The sequence below is a fragment of the Salvelinus alpinus genome, chromosome 27 (genome assembly GCF_045679555.1).
Source record: "Salvelinus alpinus chromosome 27, SLU_Salpinus.1, whole genome shotgun sequence".
NCBI lineage: Eukaryota > Metazoa > Chordata > Actinopteri > Salmoniformes > Salmonidae > Salvelinus > Salvelinus alpinus.
Window position 1 is genome coordinate 19936855 of NC_092112.1, and position 26654 is coordinate 19963508.

The window sequence follows — 26654 nt, forward strand, 5'->3', positions numbered from 1 at the left end:
GCTGCTCTAGGGCTGTGAGTGAAGCCATGTCCTCATAATAAGCTATTTGGCACCATCTAGTGGATTATAGCCTTTACATCTTCAGTACAGAAATGCATCCAACTCCTGCAGCAGTGGAGGCTGTGGGAGGAGCTATAGGAGGACCGCCTCATTGTAATGGCTGGAATGGAATTGATGGAACGGAGTCAAATACGTGGTTTCCATATTTTTTATGAGTTTGATACCGTTCAATTATTCCATTCCAGCCATTACAATGAGCCCATCCTCCTACAGCTCCTCCCATCAGCCTCCACTGCCCTGCAGTACTTCCGTACTCTAAAATAGTGACTCACAAATAGTGACTCACATGTACATGACATCCATATGGTGACAGTAACTTAACAAACATAATGTACACTCAATAAAGCTGTCATCAGCCCTTCAATTAATAGGGTATCAGGTGACAGAAAAACATTGTATAGATGTCTTTAAAAACATTTATAAGCCTTCCCTCTATATCAGGTGTAATATTTCAGAGGCTGCCATTGATGTTGCTTTAGGTTTCAGTTTCTGATGTGTCTCTGACACTCATGCCCTATGGACTGTTCTCTGGGAAATTCACCCAGCATCAGGCAGGGCTGTGTCCCAAATGACACCATATTCCCTGTATTGTGCAGTACTTTTGACCAGAGCATAGGGACTAGGGAGCCATTTGGAACACATCCAGGTAGAGTGAATCCAAAGACAACGCCAACCACCAATCATTATCTGCCTGGCAGCATTATAGGACACACACACACACACGCACGCACGCACGCACGCACGCACGCACGCACGCACGCACGCACGCACGCACGCACGCACGCACGCACACACACACACACACACACACACACACACACACACACACACACACACACACACACACACACACACTGAACAGGACTCTCTAGCTTTGGTGTGATTTATTTGATGCTCCTGATGGATCTGTTAGCCTCTGGTGATGGGAGTGCAGGGGAATCAATGCAATGTTCAGGAATGTTCATGTATCAGGAAAAAAAGGTTGCAAGGTTTATGTTTTTGAGGTTCATGTTTTTACTTTCTTGTTCATATCTCCTAGCTCTCAACTAGTCCTAGCACTTCTTTCAATTACAAAAGTAGAAACAGAGTGTTTGCCGTAGCCTACGTCCTCACTTCAGTTGTTGTGAAGAGGAAATTCAGCAGGTCTTGGAGGAAAGTCAAAAGTTGAAAAAAATGCTTCTTTATTGTTATTTGATTCGATTTATTTCATTCAAGGCGGAATAATGCAGAATGCAGTTACATTTAAACAATACTTTAAAACTAAATTGTTTTAAGTAAAAACAATGAATTTCGCAGCTTTGCAGGTTTAGCAGTTAGAGATGGAGGCTTTTATATTATAGCGACCTTAACCCAACACCTAGCGACCTCATCAAGGGGTTCAGACCTCTTGGTGTTATGGTTAAGGTGTTGCCCTGACAAACGCTGGAACTGGTTTTGAGTCCTGGTCAGAGCTACCCCTTTTGCTACATTGGTGTGGGATGGGCTACAGAGGTGTGTACACACAAGGGACTTGGTGGAGAGAACCGTGGGGACATGCTCTCCTAAAGGAAGGGGGAAATGTAATGACTTTAACACAACACCTTGCAACCTCATCAAGAGGTTTGGACCTCTTGGTGTAACGGTTCAGGTGTTGGCTTGACAGTTGATGGTCCCAGGTTCAAATCCTGAGCCAGTTGCTGGTCCCAGGTTCAAATCCTGGTCGGGGCAACTACCCACCTGAATTAACTAATATATTTCCTAATGTTCAGGGACCAATGGGAATTCAAAACAACATGTGATGTTAATGAGGTACAAAAATCTCACAAATTGTTTTTAGAGGTAAACTGATCAATAGATCGTGGGTACACCGTGTTGTACTTTTCAATGGAAGGAGGTCATTTAGAAAAAATATATATAACATCCTCCTTCATTTCTCTATCTGTAAAACCCAACCCTGGCGAAGGCTAAGGGCCAAAACACGTTTACTCTTAACAATTAAGAAGCAGTTTAATCAATGATTGCTATTATTCAGTGAGTCTTGTTGTATTGTCTTGCATATCCTACTGGTAAAAAATGTTTTACAGATTAAAGGCCGATTTCTCCTATAAATACACATTATTCCATAATACGACTCAATCCAAACAGCAGGTGGCAGTACTGTTACATTAATTGTTTTATGCTTGTGTTTTTCCTTCCAAAACACTGAAAGGGATTACCTCATAATCAGGGAAAACCCTGTTCATGACGCCTTGTCCTCGACAGAGGGCTCTTCGCGGTGCCACATATCTCAGAATACAGCAATTTCCCCTCCTGAGCTTTTCGGCTCTATAACGTATACAAATGACATCTTTTCACCGAACAGTTGATTTTGATAAGCGCACCAACTACTAGAGCTGTCTATTATACTTTTTAAGAAGAGAGTGACATAAATGTTGATGTCCACTGACAGCAAGGCTGTTGTCAATAATACTTGAGCCAAACTGCAACGACTAGAAAAGGTCGTTTGAAAGGATAGTCTGGATGGAAAACAAGGCTCCTGTTCTTCCTCAAGAAAACTGACAAGCAATAGTCTGAATTCAAGGTAAACCTGGATACATAACATCATGTTGTTACAATGTAAATGTTACAGATTAGCTGTGCATGTTGTTTGGACGCAGCTGTTACGTGTTGTTACAATGTAACAACACGTATCGAGGCAGTCTGTGCTCTGCTTGCGTCAACGGAATGTTCATTTTGTTTTGTTATGATGTGCTTTGCGTGTGTGGTGTGCTATTTGTATTTTTTTATGTTTATATAGGATTCTTATATTCCCATAAGGGATGTAAGCTATATCTGTCATGGAATGGTTTGTGAAGTAGGAAATTGAACTACACTACAGTGATGTCTGTGGAGGTAGGCTGCACATACACTTAACAATTCCCAGCATGGCTCTTATCCGATTCAGTAGATCAGGGGTATTTCCTTGCACAGGGACCCCTCCCAGGCAAACAGGTGACCAGGGACCCGTGCCAGGCAAAGCCGCGACCAGGGACCCCATCATACCTTAGCTAACTATTTTCTCATCATCAAGTGAATGATAATGGCAAGGAGAAATAATCAACATTTAAAAATATATAGATATGGTAAATAGTTTTTAATTATTTTGACATCCTGACATTATAATTGGAAGAGGAAGTATAAACTATAACATAGCCTAGTAGCTAGAAAGATACACTACACGAACAAAAGTATGTGGACACCTGCTCGTCGAACATCTCATTCCAAAATCATGGGCATTAATATGGAGTTGATATAACAGCCTCCACTTCTCTGGGAAGGCTTTCCACTAGATGTTGGAACATTGCTGCTATAACAGCCTCCACTTCTCTGGGAAGGCTTTCCACTAGATGTTGGAACATTGCTGCTATAACAGCCTCCACTTCTCTGGGAAGGCTTTCCACTAGATGTTGGAACATTGCTGCTATAACAGCCTCCACTTCTCTGGGAAGGCTTTCCACTAGATGTTGGAACATTGCTGCTATAACAGCCTCCACTTCTCTGGGAAGGCTTTCCACTAGATGTTGGAACATTGCTGCTATAACAGCCTCCACTCTTCTGGAAAGGCTTTCCACTAGATGTTGGAACATTGCTGCTATAACAGCCTCCACTCTTCTGGGAAGGCTTTCCACTAGATGTTGGAACATTGCTGCTATAACAGCCTCCACTCTTCTGGGCAGGCTTTCCACTAGATGTTGGAACATTGCTGTGTTGGAACATTGCGTTCGTGAGGTTGGCACTGATGTTGGGCGATTAGGCCTGGCTCGCAGTCAGCGTTCCAATTCATCCCAAAGGTGTTCGATGGGGTTGAAGTCAGGGCTCTGTGCAGGCCAGTCAAGTTCTCCCATGTATGGACCTCTGTATGGACCTCGCTTTGTGCACGTGGGCATTGTCATGCTGAAACAGGAAAGGGCCTTCCCCAAACTGTTGCCACAAAGTTGGAAGCACAGAATCGTCTAGAATGTCATTGTATGCTGTAGCGTTAAGATTTCCCTTCACTGGAACTAAGAGGCCTAGCACCAACCATGAAAACCAGCGCCAGACCATTATTCCTCCTTCATCAAATTGTCAGTTGGCACTATGCACTCGGCCAGGTAGCGTTCTCCTGACAGCCAAACCCAGATTTGTCCGTAGGACTGCCAGATCGTGAAGCGTGATTCCACTGCTCCAGAGTCCAATGGCAGCGAGCTTTACACCACTCCAGCCAACACTTGGCATTGCACATGGTGATCTTAGGCTTCTGTACAGCTGCTCGGCCATGGAAACCCATTTCATGAAGCTCCCAACAAACAGTTATTGTGCTGATGTTGCTTCCAGTGGCAGTTTCAAACTCGATAGTGAGTGTTGCAACTGAGGATAGACGATTTTTACACGCTTCAGCACTTGGCGGTCCCGTTCTGTGAGCTTGTGTTCCTACCACTTCACGGCTGAGATGTTGTTGCTCCTAAATGTTTCCACTTCACAATAACAGCACTTACAGTTGACCAGGGCAGCTCTAGCAGAGCAGACATTTGAGAAACTGACTTGTTGGAAAGGTGGCATCCTATAACAGTGCCACGTTGAAAGTCACTGAGCTCTTCAGTAAGGCCATTCTGCTGCCAATGTGTCTATGGAGATTGCATGGCTGTGTGCTCAATTTTATACACCTGTCAAAATGTGTTTATTCCGTTGTTGCTGGCGATATTCATAAAAACATTGAACAAATAAATAAATGATCAGTTTAAAATATTGTGGAACCCCTGCAGTACCTTGACCCCCGGTTGAATACCCCTGCAGTACCTTGACCCCCGGTTGAATACCCCTGCAGTACCTTGACCCCCGGTTGAATACCCCTGCAGTACCTTGACCCCCGGTTGAATACTCCTGCAGTACCTTGACCCCCGGTTGAATACCCCTGCAGTACCTTGACCCCCGGTTGAATACCCCTGCAGTACCTTGACCCCCGGTTGAATACCCCTGCAGTACCTTGACCCCCGGTTGAATACCCCTGCAGTACCTTGACCCCCGGTTGAATACCCCTGCAGTACCTTGACCCCCGGTTGAATACCCCTGCAGTACCTTGACCCCCGGTTGAATACCCCTGCAGTGGATACTTTTTTGGGGGACTCATAGGACACCACCTCCATGGCAGCACAGTGAACCCACCTATTTAATTGTCAAACTGTTCTTGAACAACACCCTTGTTTTCTTCAATAATCAATGTTCTCTTTGCCCTCTTTTTTTGTTAAATACTCTTTGTTTATCAAAGTATCAGTCAGCAATTGAAGATCAGGCCAAATTAGGGTATTTTCATGTTGTTGTGAATATGAATTGGCAAGCCTAATGAGCCTATGTAGGATAATGTCAACCAAATAATTCTGCTGACGTACAGTAGTGGGCATTGCTTGTATAACCCTCTGCAGGAGGTGATTCATGCTTTGTAAATGTACAGGCTTAGTGCCGTGGGCTTTGGCTTGTTCTGGCCTTATATGATGAGAACCAGTCTGAAAGAAAGTAAGGATGTGTCCCAAATATCACTCTATTCTACATACTCTACATAGTAGTGTACTACTTTTGAACAGAGCCCTATGGGCCCTAGTCAACAGTAGTGCACTGCACTATAGTGAATAGGGTGCCATTTGGGAGCTACCTTCCTGGAGGTTTTCGCTCCAATCCCAGCTGTAACTAACCTGACTCAGCTTATCAACCAGCTAATTATTAGATTTAGGTACATTAGATTTGGGTTGGAGCGAAAACCTACAGGATGGAAGCTCTTTGGGAAAAGGGTTGGAGAGCCCTGGGTTAGAACATGATGATTATGGTGTTTTCCCTATAGATATTTGTCATTCTTACCAGTCCAGTCACTCACAACCAGTTGATCTTTACAAGAGGAGAAGATACATTCCTCAAATCAGCCTCATTGTGGGTAACAGAGTGAGCCCCACTTAATTGAACACTTAGGAAGTTTGAGTTAAAATAGTGCACTATTTAGGGAATAAGGTGCCATTTAGGACGCACATCGTGATTGTCATTATATCGTTACATCATGTCCCACCAGCCAGTGAGGTAACACAGCGCCTTATATTGTATGGCCGAGTGGGCACCCATAGCAGAGCTTCTGAGTTAGAAGGCTACTTTAGCCTCCACTGTGATCAGACAGGCCTAGTAGCTGCTTGACAGGCCTAGTAGTCTGCAGACACAGAAAAGCCTCTTGACCCACCAGCCTAGTCTGACTGAAGGCATACTGAAGGTACAGCTGTCCAGCCAAGTCTTTGATATAGGATTGTTACTTCAGTAGCAGCAATGACCCAAATATTGTAACAGTTTAAAATATATATATTATGTCTCTCTTTGATGCACAGTATTTAGATCCTGAATTGTCTGAAAACACTCCATGATACCTATAAAGCAAGCAGATCCATTTGTACCTCATGTTCACCTTACCTATCCACAGCTCCCATTGGGTTTGAACATACAACTACTGTGTGCCCCATCTCTCTGAATCCCTCTAACAACCACCACACAGGTCCAGAACCGAGCTCTGGTCCAGGCCGTTATGTGCAGCTTGCTGGCGCTGAAGGCGCTTCTACACCTGCATTGCTTGCTGTTTGGGGTTTTAGGCTGGGTTTCTGTACAGCACTTTGAGATAATAGCTGATGTAAGAAGGGCTATATAAATTGATTTGATTTGATTTAGTGCCCTGGACCAGAGCTATGGAGAACCATTCCTGGTTGAGAGTGAAGGAGAGGGCAAGGTGCAGCTGGATTAGTGTAAACGGAGCTGAAGAATGTTTCTTTCATGAGTAGTGAGACGGACCTGTAGGCCAGGCCAGGGTTCCAGTGCTGAATCCAGAACACTATGTGCCTGCCAGGCAGCTGGCTCCCAGTCTTCCTGCCCACAGCATAGCCGCACATTACACTCTACCCAGGCCAAGCTAGCCACAGCCACACACAGAGAGGTATGTCTGTCTGCAGACAGCAGCAACCTGCTCTCTCTGCCCAGTGCACTGTCCTCTCAGGACAGACCCGTAGATAAATAGCCCAGAGCTGGCAGGAGACCGCTCATTCAGTAGAAAGCCATACGGTTGGTGTGGTTAGATGGACAGCACTGTTAGCTTTTGATGTGGTGCATTCATATGAATGGTTTAGGAACTAATCTCTCGTGACATTAACATTATTTGGTTCTGGGTGCCAAAATTAGAACGGGTTCTTCTAGCTCCTATCTCTGTTAGTTATCTGTATTCTGCATCTGAGATCAGAAGTGACAGTTCTTACTAGGACTGGGTCAACTCCATAGCTGTGATGGTACTTCAAGGGTAAGTCTTCATAAGGATTTCTGTCTGATCAATGTATGATCAGTTCAGAAGCATTGATTGTATGTGTGGTGATGGTGAATGCTGATATATGTGGTAATCCAGGAAATGTTAAGAGATTTAATTTGTGTTCTGTTCTGCTTTTACTCTGTTGTTCTGTTAGTGAACCTTGTGTCCTCTGGTAGACTGGAAGTCATTTCAGTCACATGTCATGCCTGCAGGTGGAATGTGATGGGCTTAGTCCCTAATTTGTATTTGTTAAAAGTAGTGCACTTTGTAGGGAATAGTGTGCCATTTGGAACGTAACCATGGTGTCATACTTTACAAGTAAATATGGTAAGTGTTCGCAAAGTAAGTCCTCTAAGCATCTTAAAGATGTCTGTGTGACTGTGAAGAAATCCAGCGTAAAGTGAGAAATCCACACGAGCTGTTGAATTTGTGATTCATGTCAAGTTCAGCTCATTTGCACCTAGCAAACTTTTGTCTGACAGTAGGCTACATTTATATGCACTGATAGCAAAGGCTTAGCTCACTGTTCAATCTGCATTCAGTGATGAAATAGACTAAACCATTCTCCATGTAAAGGTAGTGAAAACATTGCATCCCTTTATAGTCCGATTGTTTAAAAACCTTTGTTTGGCCATAAAGCACTATGTGTCCTCATTATCCAATGGTCATAAAAGGGATTTAGTTGAAATATACATTTTCATTCCATGGTGTGTGGCCTCTTCCATCTCTAGCGGTAACCAGACAGGAAGACTTTGAGTCACCTGCTTGCTTCACCATAACAAACACCACTACAGTACATAGCCTATATTCTTCAGATTTGATTAGGCACTTTGAGAAATTAAACATTATATCAGAAAACACAAAATTGTTTGGGATTGTGAGTGATCACTAATCCCCCTTGATCCCCAACCAAGCATTAATCTAATCTGGTGATCACGAATCCCCCCTTGGTCCCCAACCAAGCATTCATCTAATCTGGTGATCACTAATCCCCCTTGATCCCCAACCAAGCATTAATCTAATCTGGTGATCACTAATCCCCCTTGATCCCCAACCAAGCATTAATCTAATCTGGTGATCACTAATCCCCCCTTGGTCCCCAACCAAGCATTCATCTAATCTGGTGATCACTAATCCCCCTTGATCCCCAACCAAGCATTAATCTAATCTGGTGATCACGCATCCCCCTTCATCCCCAACCAAGCATTAATCTAATCTGGTGATCACTAATCCCCCCTTGGTCCCCAACCAAGCATTCATCTAATCTGGTGATCACTAATCCCCCTTGATCCCCAACCAAGCATTAATCTAATCTGGTGATCACGCATCCCCCCTTCATCCCCAACCAAGCATTCATCTAATCTGGTGATCACTAATCCCCCCTTGGTCCCCAACCAAGCATTCATCTAATCTGGTGATCACTAATCCCCCCTTGATCCCCAACCAAGCATTCATCTAATCTGGTAAGTGTTTGTGTCCAGCTAGCTAAGTGGATCATGTCATTCACATGAAATGACATTCCGTCTGATAGAGGCTCATCACTAATGTTGCAGTAGTATATGAAGTATCTATTGATCATAGACATGCATGTATTCATGTATATACTGTACATGCATATGTTTGTGTTTACTGTATAGACTAATGCTACACCATTGTTATTGATTCCTGAAAGGGGTATGCTGTATAGGGTTATATTAAGGCATATCCCTATCCCCTTCCTATCCCCACTTCCAATCTCTAAATACTGTGAATTTAAGTGAACTTATTTTTCAGCTCTCCTAGTAGCCCCCCCCCCCCCCTCTCACTCTTTCGCTTACTTGCTATTCCATGTTCTCAGCCTTCCTCAGTCCTCAGCATGCCTATATCCTGCCTGTGTGAATGGGGCCTTTAGGATTCAGCAGGCAGGGTGCCAGTTGTGTCTCGTGCCAACAACAGGAAACGCTGCGGTTTCCTCAGGCTGCTGTCACTTCCTTTCCTTGGCTCCCGGGTCCAGGACTCGTAGAAGGCTACGGTAGCGTTCCAAATTGCATCCTATTCATTATTTAGTGCATAACTTTTGGCAATATGGTTCTGGTCAAAAGTAGTGCACTATATAGGGAATAGGGTGCCATTTGGGATTCAGACAATGTTTGGGGCTGGGCTATAATCTTGGAAAGGATAGAATAGGAATGAATCCCTTTCTAATGTTATCACTTCATTGTAAACAGTACTGGAGGAGAATACATTTTAGATGAGCAGAGCATGTTTGTTTAGAAATATAGGCTGAGCACTGAGCACAAAGGGAGGAACAGTCATATTTCCTCTTGTGAACTGAACACATTTTCAGTCTGTCCAGAATGGCACCCTATTCCTTATATAGTGTACTACTTTTGACCAGACACCTATGGTATTGGTCAAAAGTAGTGCACTAAATAGGGAATAGGGTGCCATTTGGGACTTAACCCTATAACACTGCCTCTCCTCTCGCCCTGGGGCCAGCCTGTCACTCACTACTAACTCACTGGCTCACGTTCATGCATTACAAACACATACTGTACTGTGTTTCTTAACTGTACCTCTCCCTTTTTCCCTCCACTCCCTTTCTCGTTTCCTCTAGTATTGTGTTCTCAATTTAATGTTTCAGCTTGCCCTCTCCTCCCTCTCTATTTCCCCTCTCCCTGGCATGCAGTACAGTAGTAGTGTGTATTGTACCAAGGCCGAGCAGGTGGAGCAGCGCTGTTCCTGGTGTAGGGAGGGCAGGTGATGTAATCAATGCAGACCTCTCTCTCGCGCGCTCTTTTTTTCTCCGTCTGTCTCTTTCTCTCTCACTCCATCTTTCCCTCTCGCTCGCTCTTTCTCTCTCCCCATAAGTCTCTCTCCATATTTCTCTATCTCCCTTGCATTCTCTTTTTGTTTCTCTGTCCCTGTATGTCCCTCTATATTTTTTTCAATTCAAAAGGCTTTATTGGCATGAGAAACATAGTTTATTAGGTACTGGTTCACAAAAATTCACAAAAATTATTTGCTCCTACAGACAGTGAGTCACGTGGCCGTGGCTTGTTATATTAAGCAGGCATCGAGGCATTCTAACTGTTCGACTGAACGTTAGAATGGGTAAAACAAGTGACCTAAGCGACTGACGTGGTATGATCATCGGTGCCAGGTGCGGCGCTTCCAGTATCTCAGAAACGGCCTGCCTCCTGGGCTTTTCACGCACAACAGAGTCTACGGTTTACAGAGAATAGTGCAACAAACAAAAAACATCTAGTCAGCAGCAGTCCTGTGGGCAAAAACAGCTTATTGATGAGAGATGTTGAAGGAGAATGGCAAGAAACCTGCAAACTAACAGGCGGGCCACAAACAGGCAAATAACAGTGTATTACAACAGTGGTGTGCAGAACAGCATCTGGGAATGCATAACTCCCCGGTCCTTGTCATGGATGGGCTATTGCAGCAGACAACCACACCGGGTTCCACTCCTATCAGCTAAACACAAGAAGCAGTAGCTCCAGTGGGCACAACAAAAGGGAAGACCACACATTACTTAAATGTAAAAAGGAATAGATTTAAACTAAATAATAAATACAAAAATGTTGTATGGTGAGAACAGACCAAAAACCCAAAAGGTGGTGGAAGCCATGCATGCACATCCACCCAGACCAGAGACAACACGGTTCATGAAGTGCTGGAATGTTGCAGGTGTATTATGCAAACCAAAGTTCTGTTCAGACACTTTGCGCACCACCGTGAAAGGACCAGTGAAATTAGTCTGAAAAGGAGAACCTACAATAGGTAACAGCTAAAACCTGGTCACCAGGGCTAAATTGTCTATGTTCAGACCGACAGCCATAAATATTCTTAATCTTTACTTGTGCACTTTCCAGTTTCTCTTTTTCCATTTCACTAGCAGAGGGCAGTCTATTACAAAAACCATTGACATAATCAAGCACATTTAGTGGTGGCTCTATTGTTCCGCAGCTGTCCTGCAACACAGCCAGAGGGCCACGCGCCGCATGTCCAAAAACCAAATCATTTGGACTAAATCTGGTACTCTCCTGACAACTTCTGGCAAACAGTTTCTTCAAATAGGGGTCATCCTGCTGTTCCTTCAACAAGTCATCACAAGAAACAGATGGGGATGTTCAGGCAAAGGCGAGTCAAATGGTTCTGTAACAGACAGAATTATGTTCAGTTACTGACACCTCACGGCTCATGACACGTGTCACTGCACAAGCTGGATAGATAACTGGATAGATAAGCTGGATAGACTATCTGGAGAGTTCTTACTCCTCACTAGCAGGGAGAACAGGGGTTTGACTCCTCAGGAGCAAGGAGAACAGGGGTTTGACTCCTCAGTAGCAGGGAGAACAGGGGTTTGACTCCTCAGTAGCAGGGAGAACAGGGGTCTGACTCCTCAGGAGCAGGGAAACAGGGGTCTGACTCCTCAGGAGCAGGGAGAACAGGGGTCTGACTCCTCAGGAGCAGGGAGAATAGGGGTTTGACTCCTCAGTAGCAGGGAGAACAGGGGTTTGACTCCTCAGTAGCATGAAGAACAGGGGTCTGACTCCTCAGGAGCAGGGAGAACAGGGGTTTGACTCCTCAGTAGCAGGGATAACAGGGGTCTGACTCCTCAGTAGCAGGGAGAACAGGGGTCTGACTCCTCAGGAGCAGGGAGAACGGGGGTCTGACTCCTCAGGAGCAGGGAGAACAGGGGTTTGACTCCTCAGTAGCAGGGAGAACAGGGGTCTGACTCCTCAATAGCAGGGAGAACAGCGGTTTGACTCCTCAGGAGCAGGGAGAACGGGGGTTTGACTCCTCAGGAGCAGGGAGAACAGGGGTCTGACTCCTCAGGAGCAGGGAGAACGGGGGTCTGACTCCTCAGGAGCAGGGAGAACGGGGGTCTGACTCCTCAGGAGCAGGGAGAACGGGGGTTTGACTCCTCAGGAGCAGGGAGAACAGGGGTCTGACTCCTCAGGAGCAGGGAGAACGGGGGTCTGACTCCTAAGGAGCAGGGAGAACAGGGGTTTGACTCCTCAGTAGCAGGGAGAACAGGGGTCTGACTCCTCAGGAGCAGGGAGATCAGGGGCTTGCTGTGTAACCACAAGGTGGTGGCACCTCAACCCAGACCTCTACACCAGCTAACTGGTTACCCAGAATGAGACCAATACCCTGAACTGGTAGATGAGGATGCACCAACACAAACCTTTCACAAGATCTGAGTCAAGTTTCAATGTATGCACAGGAAAAACAAACAACCCCATCCCATAAAGGAGTATAGAATCACCTGTATCTGACTCACAAACAAATGATTCCACAGAGCCTGTGTCTCGCAAGATTTCGACTTGCACTTTCTCATCCCATCCTACCAGGAAGATATAACCCTCAGAAATGTATGCAGCATAGTCAGAAGCACTGGCTTTTCCAAAAGGATCTGCATGCTTCTCAAGCTGAGATACAGTACTTGGACTAAGTGATATAGCTAGGCCAGAAAACTGTACTTTTGAGTTGCCACCAGAAATGTTTGCTTTTGCTTTAAGGACAGGACATTCATTTTTGCAGTGTCCCTTACCTTGACAGTAGTTACAAACTCTGTTTAGATCATTTCTACCTTGTACGCCATAATCAACCTTAAAGCATTGATCTGCTCTAAACCTTGAAAACTTTTGGTGAGGGTAGAAGTACTCTAGTACGGGCAGTTTCAGTATGATGACCAGGATCCACAAAAAAAGCTTTTATGAGTCAAGACATACTCATCTGGTAGAACTGCTGCCACACAGAGTTTTCACCTTGTGCTCACTAATATAAGTTGCGACACGCTCTGGTACTGAATTGTTAAACTGATCAAGTACCACTAGATCAGACAGTTCCTCAAATGTGTCTACCTCTGAGACAGAGCACCAACGATTAAACTGATACACTAAATTACGTGCAAATTTTACGTAGGTTTGCTTGTCACCTCTCTTCCAATTTGAAACGCTGCCTATAAGCCTCAGGGACCAATTCGTAAGCTTTTAACATCTACTTTTTCACCGTTTCATAGACCTGAATCTGCTCAACTTAACGCTGAACAGGCCTCTTGAGCTTCACCAGTTAACACACACTGTAGCAGTAAAGTACGATCTGCATCAGACCAATCTCTAGATTCTGCTACTCGTCAAACAGAGAGAAACATGTTTCTTGGTCCGTTTCATTAAACTTAGGAAGTAAATGCACATTTCTTACGTCCTCAGTTGGATAGTTTGTTACTGTTACTGATGACTCTTGTCTAAGTTTACCCTCTCTGATTAGGTCTAGTTTATACTGTTCCATCTGCCATTTTGCCAACTCAGTTTGTTTAATCTGCTATTTTTTCTAGTTGCAGCATTAACTCGTTGCTCAAAACTTAAACCAGTGACACCTGGTGACACAACTGGAGTAACAAACTGTGGCTCTCGAACAGTTAGGATTCCTTCCTCAACTAGTTTGGCTTTTAGATTGGCCTTCATAATGTTTTTCAATTGCTTAGATCTAATTCAATATTGTGGTGCTCAGCAATCTGTGCCATCTGCTCTTTAGTGCACTGCTTCAGACGGGCACTCAACTTGTCCACATTACTAGCCATGATAAACTCAACTAAAGTACCAATTAGACTGCGACAAAAGCCTGTACATAGTGTACCCTGATAATGTGAAGGACAACCAACACAAAATGGACCCTCCCCAGCCCTAGTCTAACTAATATACCCATCTAACTGACTATTTAACCTCAACCCTAGTCTTCGTGCAGACACTGGCAGGGGGTATTTATGCGCTGGTTCCATCAGAAACAGAAAAGGCAACCGTACAGCCAGTGACTGATCTGAATCCAAGGAAGTGCTCCCAAGGCAATTCATCACAGATTGGCTCTACCCGCAGTCTCCACCACACTAGAGAAAACAACATGATTGATCTCCTTTTGAGATCAAGTCACTGAAACCTAAAAAGGGACGACATCCTTACCAAATCAATGTAACATATACCGGCACCTAAAACCCTAATGATTAGGAAATAGGCACAAATGGCTTTGTAGACCAACACAGGGGACAAAAGCTGCTTCCCTTCCAGGATCCACCAAAACAAAAACCCTAAAGTTTAAAACAATCAATGAAAAACACTTAATGTTTTTAAATTGCGTGATACTCTCAAACTTTGGCTTTAACAAAGACTACCAAACAAATAGTACCACATTTTGTACCAAGAACTGCAGCACCACAGCTGAAACCAATTTGGCCCCAATTACTACCCCTACACAGTGCTACAGCCTACCATGCACAAAACAGGGAGTCCAAACCAAATGCCAAATAACATACTACCTAAACTACCATATAACCAAAATCTCCAATTGGACGAGCACCCACTGTGTTACAACCTGGCTCATAGTTTGTAACAACAAAGGGAGACCACGCATGACTTAAATGTAAAAAGGAATACATTTATTAAACTAAATAATAAATACAAAAATGTAACATAAGCTGTGGACATGTGTAGGATCAGTGTTGGTGACAACAGACAAACAACCAAAAGGTGGTAGAAGCCAGCCTGCCAGTCAGGAACAAGAGAGGGTGTTGCCTGATGTGGCCACCCTTTATAGCATGCAGGCCAAGCCTGCCCAGGTGTGCTACATCAGCTGACGATCCTCCCAGCACTGCCCACTGGCCTCTTGCAACAAGCTACCAAACAGATCCCAGAAGACAGAGTGGGAGGGACGTCACAACCTAATAAACATTGCCAACGCAAGTGAAATAATGACCTTTATTTAACTAGGCAAGTAAGTTTAAGAACAAATTCTTATTTACAATGACAGCCTACCCCAGCACCACCAGGCCAATTGTGTACTACCCTATGGGACTCCCAATCACAGCCAGTTGTGATACTGCCTGGAATCAAAACAGGGTCTGTAGTCACACCTCTAACACTGAGATGCAGTGCCTTAGACTGCTGTGCCACTCGGGAGCCCAGTAAACATTACTCACAAAAATTTTAAAAGAATATAGACACTTAAAATGTTATATTATTGGCTATGTACAGTGTTGTAACAATGTACAAATAGTTGAAGTAAGAAAGGGTAATAAATAAACAGGTAAATATAGATTTTATTTACAATGGTGTTTGTGTTCCACTGATTGCCCTTTTCTTGTGTCAACAGGTCAAAAATATTTCTGATGTGGTCTCACACTGTGGTATTTCACCTAATAGATATGGGAGTTTATCAAGATTGGATTTGTTTTCAAATTCGTTGTGGATCTGTGTAATCTGAGGGAAATATGGTCATACATTTGGCAGGAAGTTAAAATGTGCAGCTCAGTTTCCACCTCATTTTGTGGGCATTGGGCACATAGCCTGTCTTCTCTTGAGAGCTTATGGTGGCCTCTCTCAATATCAAGGCTATGCTCACTGAGTCTATACTATGTACATAGTCAAAGCTTTTCTTGATTTTGGGTCAGTCACAGTGGTCAGGTATTCTGTTTAGGACCAAATAACAATATTTCTCTCTCTCTCTCTATTTTGACGACTCTCTTTCAATGTATCTCTATCTTTCATCTTTCTTGCTCTCTCTGGGTTTTTCTATCTCTCTCAGAAGCCAGGTACAAGCTAGAGAGGAACTATTAACTGACTACCTGATCACAGAATTTTATTCTAGTTTGCTAGAATGAACCTGAACTAGTTGTATTATTTTCTTGGTGCTGGACGTCTCACCATTGGCCTTATCAAGTGAAATACCACTGTCTGAGGTTTCTGTTCCCTTTATGTAAGAGCCACTAGAGGAGATGTGTTGTATTACTGTACAAAAGGTTTGAACTTTAGCTGAACTTTTTTCTTGATTGAGGAGAAATGACTCTCTGCAGTGTTTTAGTGATTCACAAGGGGAGAGATCTCACTTGACTGTACTTGGGTTGGTCTCTGAAAAGGCAAAAGAGCATCCGCAAAGTCAATTTGCCCGCAGACTCAAGAGAAGAGATGAGAACACCTTTTATAATTCAAATGATCTCTCATGAATTGCCTCTGGTATTTGTATCTATGTAGCTTACATTGTGCACTTAGTCTGTACTCAGCAATAAGTCAATGGAGTCTTGCTGTAGGCTAGTAAGACTCCACCTTGGACAGCCTCGAGACATAGAGATGGGTATTGGTTGTTTCGCTAGTTGACTTCGGTCCTCTGTAGCTCAGTTGGTAGAGCATGATGCTTGCAACACCAGGATAGTGGGTTTGATTCCAGTGACCAACCTTACGTAAAATGTATGCATGAATGACTGTAAGTCTCTTTGAATAATAGTGTCTGCTAAATGGCATATATTATATATAACTGGACTGTTACTAGGAGACAGAGTTCTCCTCTAGTCTTTCCTGGTTATTCCACTGAGTTCTCAGTCTTTCCCTATTCAAGAGGGTTAATGTAGAGCACGTGTCAAACTCAAGGACTGCGGGTGGAAAAGCAACCTCAGTCAACATTGAAATGACTAAAACCAAATTGAAACTGTGTAGAAATTATATTGGACCTACATTTATATACAGTTGTCACTTCACTCTTTCCATGTTGCTAAGAATCATCGAAGCGAAAGCTGAATTGTCAGGGAGCGTAGAAAATTCCAAAAACAATGGATAGAGGGCTATTTTTTGCTCATTTTGACAGCGAGGAAATATAACCCATTTTCAGTGTGGGCCTCCAGACCTCGGTGAAGAGCGAATGCAGTCCGCAGGCAACATTTGTTTGACACTCCTGATGCAGAGAGAGGGTGCACACACAAAAAATCTTAAATAATTATTTTGTTAGTCTTTACATTTATTGAATTAAATATAGTTCAGCTGTCCCTGACATTTCAGCTGCTGCCTTTCTCAAGGGATGTTGTTGCAAAGGGTTAGAGCGGTAGCTAGCTTGTTCATTCTGCCTGGTGTAGGTCAGATGTGTTCATTCTGCCTGGTGTAGGTCAGATGTGTTCATTCTGACTGGTGTAGGTCAGATGTGTTCATTCTGCCTGGTGTAGGTCAGATGTGTTCATTCTGCCTGGTGTAGGTCAGATGTGTTCATTCTGCCTGGTGTAGATCAGATGTGTTCATTCTGCCTGGTGTAGGTCACATGTGTTCATTCTGCCTGGTGTAGGTCAGATGTGTTCATTCTGCCTGGTGTAGGTCAGATGTGTTCATTCTGCCTGGTGTAGGTCAGATGTGTTCATTCTGCCTGGTGTAGGTCAGATGTGTTCATTCTGCCTGGTGTAGGTCAGATGTGTTCATTCTGCCTGGTGTAGGTCAGATGTGTTCATTCTGCCTGGTGTAGGTCAGATGTGTTCATTCTGCCTGGTGTAGGTCAGATGTGTTCATTCTGCCTGGTGTAGGTCAGATGTGTTCATTCTGACTGGTGTAGGTCAGATGTGTTCATTCTGCCTGGTGTAGGTCAGATGTGTTCATTCTGACTGGTGTAGGTCAGATGTGTTCATTCTGCCTGGTGTAGATCAGATGTGTTCATTCTGCCTGGTGTAGGTCAGATGTGTTCATTCTGCCTGGTGTAGGTCAGATGTGTTCATTCTGCCTGGTGTAGGTCAGATGTGTTCATTCTGCCTGGTGTAGGTCAGATGTGTTCATTCTGCCTGGTGTAGGTCAGATGTGTTCATTCTGCCTGGTGTAGGTCAGATGTGTTCATTCTGCCTGGTGTAGGTCAGATGTGTTCATTCTGCCTGGTGTAGGTCAGATGTGTTCATTCTGCCTGGTGTAGATCAGACATGTTCATTCTGCCTGGTGTAGGTCAGATGTGTTCATTCTGCCTGGTGTAGGTCAGATGTGTTCATTCTGCCTGGTGTAGGTCAGATGTGTTCATTCTGCCTGGTGTAGGTCAGATGTGTTCATTCTGACTGGTGTAGATCAGACATGTTCATTCTGCCTGGTGTAGGTCAGATGTGTTCATTCTGCCTGGTGTAGATCAGATGTGTTCATTCTGACTGGTGTAGGTCAGATGTGTTCATTCTGCCTGGTGTAGGTCAGATGTGTTCATTCTGCCTGGTGTAGATCAGATGAGTTCATTCTCTCTCTCAATTCAATTTCAATTCAATTTAAGGGGCTTTATTGGCATGGGAAACATATCAAATCAAATCAAACTTTATTTGCCACATGCGCCAAATACAACAAGTGTAGACTTTACCGTGAAATGCTTACTTACAAGCCCTTAACCAACAGTGCAGTTCAAGAAGAAGAAAGTATTTACCAAGTAAGCTAAAATAAAAAGTAATAATAAAAAGTAACACAATAAGAATAACAATAATGAGGCTATATACAGGGGGCACCGCTACCGAGTCAGTGTGCAGGGGTACAGGCCTGTACATGTAGGTGGGGGCGAAGTGGCTATGCATAGGTAACAAACAAACAGCCAGTAGCAGCAGTGTACAGGTGGGGGGTTCAATGGAAATTGTCCGGTGGCGATTTTTATGAATTGTTCAGCAGTCTAATGGCTAAATCTGCGATTGAGATTGCGTCATCTGTGGATCTGTTGGGGCGGTATGTGAATTGGAGTGGGTCTAGGGTGTCCGGGAGGATGCTGTTGATGTGAGCCATTACCATCCTTTCAAAGCACTTCATGGCTACCGACGGGAGTGCCACGGGGCGGTAATCATTTAGGCAGGTTACCTTCGCTTCCTTGGGCACAGGGACTATGCTATGGTGGTCTGCTTGAAACATGTAAGTATTACAGACTCGGTCAGGGAGAGGTTGAAAATGTCAGTGACAAGCCTCCCGGGTGGGGCAGTGGTCTAAGGCACTGTATCGCAGTGCTAGCTGTGCCACCAGAGATTCTGGGTTTGAGTGCAGGCTCTGTCGCAGCCGGCCGCGACCAGGAGGCCCATGGGGCGGGTCACAATTGGCCCAGTGTCATTAGGGAGGGTTTGGCCGGCAGGGATATCCTTGTCCTATCGCACACTAGCGACTCCTGTGGCGGGCCGGGCGCAGTGCACGCTGGCCAGGTGTACGGTGTTTCCTCTAGCACATTGGTGCGGCTGGCTTCTGGGTTGGATGGGCATTGTGTCAAGAAGCAGTGCAGCTTGGTTGGGTTGTGTTTCAGAGGACGCATGGATCTCGAACCTTCACCTCTCCCGAGTCCGTACGGGAGTTGCAGCGATGAGACAAGACTGTAACTACTACCAATTGGATACCATAAAATTGGGGAGAAAAAAAGGGTTAAAAAAAGTAAAATGTCAGTGAAGACACTTGACCCGCGCATGCTTTGAGTACATGTCCTGGTAATCTGTCTGGCCCAGCGGCTTTGTGAATGTTGACCTATTTAAAGGTTTTGCTCACATCGGCTACCGAGAGCGTTATCACACAGTCATCCAGAACAGCTGAAGCTCATGTATGCTTCAGTGTTGCTTGACTCGAAGCGAGCATGAAAGGCATCTGGGTTTCCTTTTGTAATCCGTAATAGTTTTCAAGCCCTGCCACATCCGACGAGCGTCATAGCCAGTGTAGTAGGATTCAATCTTAATCCTTTATTGACACTTTGCTTGTTCGTCTGAGGGCATAGCAGGATGTTTTACAAGTGTCCAGATTAGTCTCCCGCTCCTTGAAAGCGGCATCTTTAGCTCATCTTTAGCTCAATGCAGATGTTGCCTGTAATCCATGGCTTCTGGTTGGGATATGTACGTACTGTCACTGTGGGGACAACGTCATTGATGATGCCAATGACTGAGGTATTTTACTAGGCAAGTCAGTTAAGAACAAATTCTTACTTTCAACGAAAGCCTAGGAACAGTGGTTAACTGCCTTGTTCAGGGGCAGAACGACAGATTTTTACCTTATCGGCTCGGGGATTTGATCTTGCAGCCTTTCGGTTACAAGTGTAACACGCTAACCAATAGGCTACCTGCCGCCCCACAATGCCATTGGATGAATCCCGGAACATATTCCAGTCTGTGCTAGCAAAACAGTTCTGTAGTGTAGCATCTGCGTCATCTGACCACTTCCGTATTGAGGGAGTCACTGGTGCTTCCTGCTTTAGTTTTTGCTTTTAAGCAGGAATCAGAAGGAAAGAATTGTGGTCAGATTTGCCAAAATGAAGGGGGGAGCAGAGCTTTGTATGTATTTCTGTGTGTGGAGTAAAGGTGGTCTAGGATTTAAAAAATTCTGGTTGCACATGTGACATGCTGGTAAAAATTTGGTAAAACTGATTTAAGTTTGCCTGCATTAAAGTCCCCGGCCACTAGGAGTGCCACTTCTGGGTGAGCATTTTCTTCTTTGCTTATGGCCTTATAGTGTTGTTTGAGAGCGGTCTTTGTGCCAGCTTCACTTTGTGGTGGTAAATAGACGGCTACGAATAATACAGATGAGAACTCTCTTGGTAGATAGTGAGGTCAACAACTTATCATAAGGTACTCTACCTCAGGCGAGCAATACCTTGAGACCTCTTTAATATTACATATGTTTAATATTAATATGTTTACATTGACATTGGTGTTTGTTCTTCACTTGTTGCCCTTTTTTTGCGGCAACAGGTCACACATCTTGCTGTTGTGATTGCACACTGGTATTTCACCCAATAGATATGGGAGTTTATCAAAATTGGATTTGTTTTCTAATTCTTTGTGGGTCTGTAATCTGAGGGAAATATGTGTCTATAATATGGTCATACATTTGGCAGGAGGTTGGATCTCAGAGATCATCTTGTTCTACTGTAAGAATTGTCTCAGTGCTACTTCTTTTCCCCTGTGGAACAGACCATTATTTTCCTTTGTTGATTTCTGCTGGTCAAGCAAAGTGGATTACTCTCTCTCTCTCTCTCTCTCTCTCTCTCTCTCTCTCTCTCTCTCTCTCTCTCTCTCTCTCTCTCTCTCTCTCTCTCTCTCTCTCTCTCTCTCTCTCTCTCTCTCTCTCTCTCTCTCTCTCGCTCTCTCTCTCGCTCTCTCGCTCTCTCTCTCTCTCGCTCTCTCGCTCTCTCTCTCGCTCTCTCTCGCTCTCTCTCGCACTCTCTCTCTCTCTCTCTCTCTCGCTCTCTCTCTCTCTCTCTCTCTCTCTCTCTCTCTCTCTCGCTCTCTCGCTCTCTCGCTCTCTCGCTCTCTCTCTCTCTCGCTCTCTCTCTTTCTCTCTCTCTCTCGCTCTCTCGCTCTCTCGCTCTCTCTCTCTCGCTCTCTCTCTTTCTCTTTCTCTGTCTCGCGCACACGATTATCTTCTTTAAAGACTGTTCTTCCAGACGCACGGCACACACCTTCCTCTCCTCTTTGGAAGCTGTGTGCGTTTCCTTGTTCTAATCCAATTATTGACACTAATTTAGGAGACCTACATTTCACTTTTCTGACTGGCTAGAGTTAGATTCAGAAGCCAGAGATTCTCTCCGATCTCTGTGGACTTCTGCTAAGGAAATCAAAGACCTTGTCACTTCGTGTGCTGCGAAAGGGCCTTGAGATCGCTCCCATGGTGTTTAACTTTATTCGAGTTCAGTTTTATATAGCATGCATGCCCTTTAACAATGAACAATCTCTAGTCTACAGATAAAGATATAAAGAGATTGATCCACTTTTTCTCAGTTGTGTACTTGAACACAAGAATCCTAAAGATACCCGAGTTGGAACCCTTTGTAGAAACCTGTGGTTTACAGGTCAAATAAGGGCAAGCGAGCCATTAAGCAAAATTGGGATACTGAAAATGAAAATGAAAATGAAAATGTTAAGCACAGTGCAGTTATCACCAAACTACCACTAGCAGGTCCTGGTCATCATCATCAAGGGAAAACAAGGCAACAGTAAACAGTATCCCATGAATGATGCAGCGCCCCCTCTTGGGCCAATTGAGATATCGCGTGTGACTAACACATTTCAGTTATTGTGTGTTACCACAGATTATCCATTATAGTGGCTGCTCTAACAATGAAAAAAAAAAAGTTAAAAATAGATGGCAGTTAGCCTGGGTAACAGTCTTTCATTCTCTCTCAAACTCATTCCACGGAGGGCCAAGTGCCTGCGGGTTTTCGCTCCTCCCTTGTACTTGGTTGATTAATTAAGATCACTAATTAGTAAGGAACTCCCAACACCTGGTTGTCTAGGACTTAATTGAAAGAAAGAAAAAAAAGGCCCTCCATGGAATGAGTTTGACACCCCTGTTCTAGATCATTCTAGCCATTCTATCCAATGAGAGGGCAGATACGTGTGTGAACAACAGGCACAAATCCGATATAGTGTTTTTTCTCAAAGTATCATACTTATCAGTACACTCGTAACAACCTAAGCACTACTAAACGTCTATTCCGTCAAATAAGCCATTACATTTTTGTGGGGGATGACATGTTTACTGTTGCTTTGTTTAACCTAGATGGATTATACATAAAAAGAGTTTACGTAAGCCCTTGATAGCGACATTATGTAGCTACAGTATATGCTTGTCAGGACTGAAATGAAAGCTGTCAGTTCATTTAGATTCAGAAGACAGGTGCTTTTGACGGAGATCGACACTGACTGACTGCCTGACTGACTCGAGAAATGCTTACAATATTGATTTTCCACTACAGTTGTTGAGTTAAAGGGGAAATCTGGGATTCTAACAACAACAAAGTTGCCACCTTGCCACTTTTTTGTTAAACAGCTGAGGGGATGGGGCTGGAATTAAACTCATGAGGCATTTATCAATTATTTTCTTCATTAATCAATTTATAATTAATTTTAAAGTCCAAAATGGATGTACCAATCCCAGATTGCCACTTTAAGAGTGGTTTTTAACTAGCAGATTCAGCCTCAGATTATATAAATCCAGTCTTTGTATTGTCAATTATAGAATTTACAATCAAAATAGATTATAGCATTATGCATATCTGGAATGAAGCCTATCTAGTTGATCTATTTATCAGCATTGTTCTCCTAGGTCTAGCAGCACAGTGACGTTGCTCTGAGCCGCTTGTCCAGATGGATGGTTAAAGCAGATGGGCTGGTAACAAGCTGGTCTGGTCTACCATGCAGAGAGAGTAATCAATCCCCATTTCTGACTCACAGTCGTCCATTAAATGAATGAGAACAAACTACTAAAATTGTAAATTTTCATACAGTCCATCACAAAAAAATATGAGTGATCAACTAATAGTCAGCCATTATAGCATATTGGCTTGCCTTTCTGCATGTCAAAACACATATTTTGTAAGTGATGATAGAAATGCTTCTTTCCAAGCTTCGGACGAGGTAATAACAAGAGATTGACTCCTGTAGACAATCCCAATTGGCCTAAACATAGCTGGGGTGCAATTACAGGGTGTCACTATCAATTATACAAATGGCCAGTCAGTCAGAGAGGTAGTACCCACCTCACTGTTCTCTGTCTGTCACAGGGTAAAGAGACAGAGATCATTTTTTTATTTAACAAGGCAAGTCATTTAAGAACAAATTCTTATTTACAATGACAGCCTACACCGGCCAAACCCAGACAACACTGAGCCAATTTTGCACCACCCTATGAGACTCCTAATCACAGCCAGTTGTGATACAGCCTGGATTTGAACCAGGGTATCCATAGTGACACCTCTAGCACTGAAATACAGTGCCTTAGACCACTGTGCCACTCGGGAGACAAGGTAGTCAAGCCACCTCAAAAAACACAAGAAAGAGGATTTCGACACCTACCATCTCATAATGTTCTGAAATCATTTCTGTAGTTAGAAACAGATAAGGTTAGCATTCCTGCAAAATTATTTTGTTGAAATATAATTTGATCTCTGAGAAACTGATTGCTATTCAGCTATTTTAATTTATAGGATTCATATAATCTTCAATAAATATAGTACCTAATATCCGATTTGGACCATAATTCTTCCTAACAATGAGTTAGGCCTGAGAAATTCAATAAAAAGATCAATAGCCACCCCATGCCAATCTCACCCCACCAACTAGTGTACAGTATCAGTTCTCTATGTCTGACAAGTAGTATGGAGCTGCTTCTTGGGGTATTGTTTCTTCATTCTATGTAATGTATTCCCTGTGAATCTGGGGATGTTTTTTAAAATAAGTCCCTTGCATTATTTACCATAAATGAGTGTGAAAGTACAACATTTTGCCCACTAGATGCCGGTGTTCTTGCTACTGCCACCGCACCCTTTTATCCATGTTGCTGGTGTCTTGTGTTTAATACTGAACACAAATATAAATGCAATGTGTAAAGTGTTGGTCCCATGTTTCATGAGCTGAAATAAAAGATCCTAGAAATTTTCCATACGCATAAAAAGCTTATTTCTCTCAAATTTTGTGCACAAATTTGTTTACATCCCTGTTAGTGAGCATTTCACCTTTGCCAAGATAATCCATCCACCTGACAGGTGTGGCATATCAAGAAGCTGATTTAACAGCATGATCATTACACAGGTTCACCTTGTGCTGGGGACAATAAAAGGCCAATCTAAAATGTGCAGTTTTGCCACAACACAATGCCACAGATGTCCCAAGTTTTGAGTGCAATTGGCATGCTGACTGCAGGAATGTCCACCAGAGCTGTTGCCGGAGAATTACATTAAATGTTCATTTGTCTCCCGTAAGCCGCCTCCAAAAATGTTTCAAAAAATTTGGCGGTATGTCCAGCCGGCCTTACAACTGCAGACCACGTGTAACCACGTCAGCCCCTCCACCTCCGTCTTCTTCACCTGCGGGATCGTCTGAGACCAGCCACCCAGAAAGCTGATGAAACTGTGGGTTTGCAAAACCGAATAATTTCTACACAAACTGTCAGAAACCACCTCAGGGAAGCGAGCTCGTTGTTCTCACTAGCGTCTGCAGTTCGGCGTCGTAATCGACTTCAGTGGGCAAATGCTCACTGTCGATGGCCACTGACATGCTGGAGAAGTGTGCTCTTTGTGGATTAATCCCGGTTTCAACTGTACCGGGCAGATGGCAGACAGCGTGTATGGCATCATGTGGGCGAGCGGTTTGCTGATGTCATCATTGTGAACAGAGTGCCCCATGGTAGCAGTGGGGTTATGGTATGTGTAACAGTATAACTTTAGTCCGTCCCCTCGCAAACCAGGGACCCTCTGCCCACATCAACAACAGTCACCCACGAAGCATCGTTACCCATCGCTCCACAAAAGCCGCGGCTCTTGCAGAGCAAGGGGAACCACTACTTCAAGGTCTCAAAGCGGGTGACGTCACCGATTGAAACGCTATTAGCGCACACCACCGCTAACTAGCTAGCCATTTCACATCGGTTACATATGGGCAGGCATAAGCTACCAACAATGAACACAATTGCATTTTAGCGATTTCAATTTGAATGCACAAAGATAATTAGAACCTAAGGCCCATTGTCATGCCATTCATCCGCCGCCATCACCTCATGTTTCAGCATACAATCCACGGCCCCATGTTGCAAAGATCTTTACACAATTCAGTCAGAAATGGCTGTAATTATGTTGCAGCTTCAGCATCATGGACAGTGCGATACACACTGCTGATGTTCTGTGGTGGTCGCTGCAGCAGGGAGGAAGGAGCGAGAGAGACAACGGGTGCTAGTCACACAGTCACTCGCTGTCTTTTTTTAACACAGAGCAGCAAATCTGAGCCCGGCCCGGCACAATCAAATCAATTGCGGTCGGACTCCCTCTAGTCATTTGTGTGTCTTAATTATTTCATCAAACCTTTCGCTTTAAGCATCAGACAAGCTCGGTGCATATAGTTGATTTGATTAAAACACATAGGATGTGTTTATACAGTATATGAAGGAATTCACTTTTTTTTTTAAATTCGACCAAACCGATTGGTCGATAGAACAGACGACTCTTGGTCGACTATGATTTCCAGACAGCCCTACTCTGGATGGAAGTGTACGACAGCGGGTTCCAGTTCCCACCAATATTCAGCAACTTTGCACATCCATTGAGGAGGAGTGGGAAAACATTCCACAGGCCACAATCAACAGCCTGATTAACTCTATGTGAAGGAGATGTGTCGCGCTGCATGAGGCAAATGGTGGTCACACCAGATAATGACTGGTTTTCTGATCCACGCCCCTACCTTTTTTTAAAGCTATCTATGACCAAGATTAAGGCCTAATTGACTGATTTGTACTGTAACTCAGTAAAATCGTTGAAATTGTTGCATGTTTGGTTTATAAATATATATTTTTCTTTGCAACTTTGGGTAGAAAACCAATATCTTTTGCTCATGTTGAAAATAAATTGTATGGTCATCGTCACAATTCAAGCCAGTCCTCCATGAACGCAATTCAGTTTGTTCTCCTCTTAGGCATAATCTGTCAGAGAACTGCCACTGAATACTGGTTGTTGGGGTGGAATTGGTGTGGGGGCTCCGTGGGTGTCTTTTGACCCTGTTATTGGATTCTTCATG

General features: G+C 43.9%; 1 protein-coding gene across 1 annotated transcript in view; it reads left to right on the top strand.

The window, feature by feature from the left end:
- The first annotated feature begins 2290 nt into the window (after positions 1-2290).
- LOC139556121 (probable E3 ubiquitin-protein ligase RNF144A-A) overlaps positions 2291-26654 on the top strand; it is a 45838-nt gene continuing 21474 nt past the window's right edge. Inside the window, exon 1 of the mRNA XM_071369666.1 lies at positions 2291-2620. The gene's annotated coding sequence lies outside the window, so the exon portion shown is untranslated. The remainder of the gene's footprint in view (positions 2621-26654) is intronic.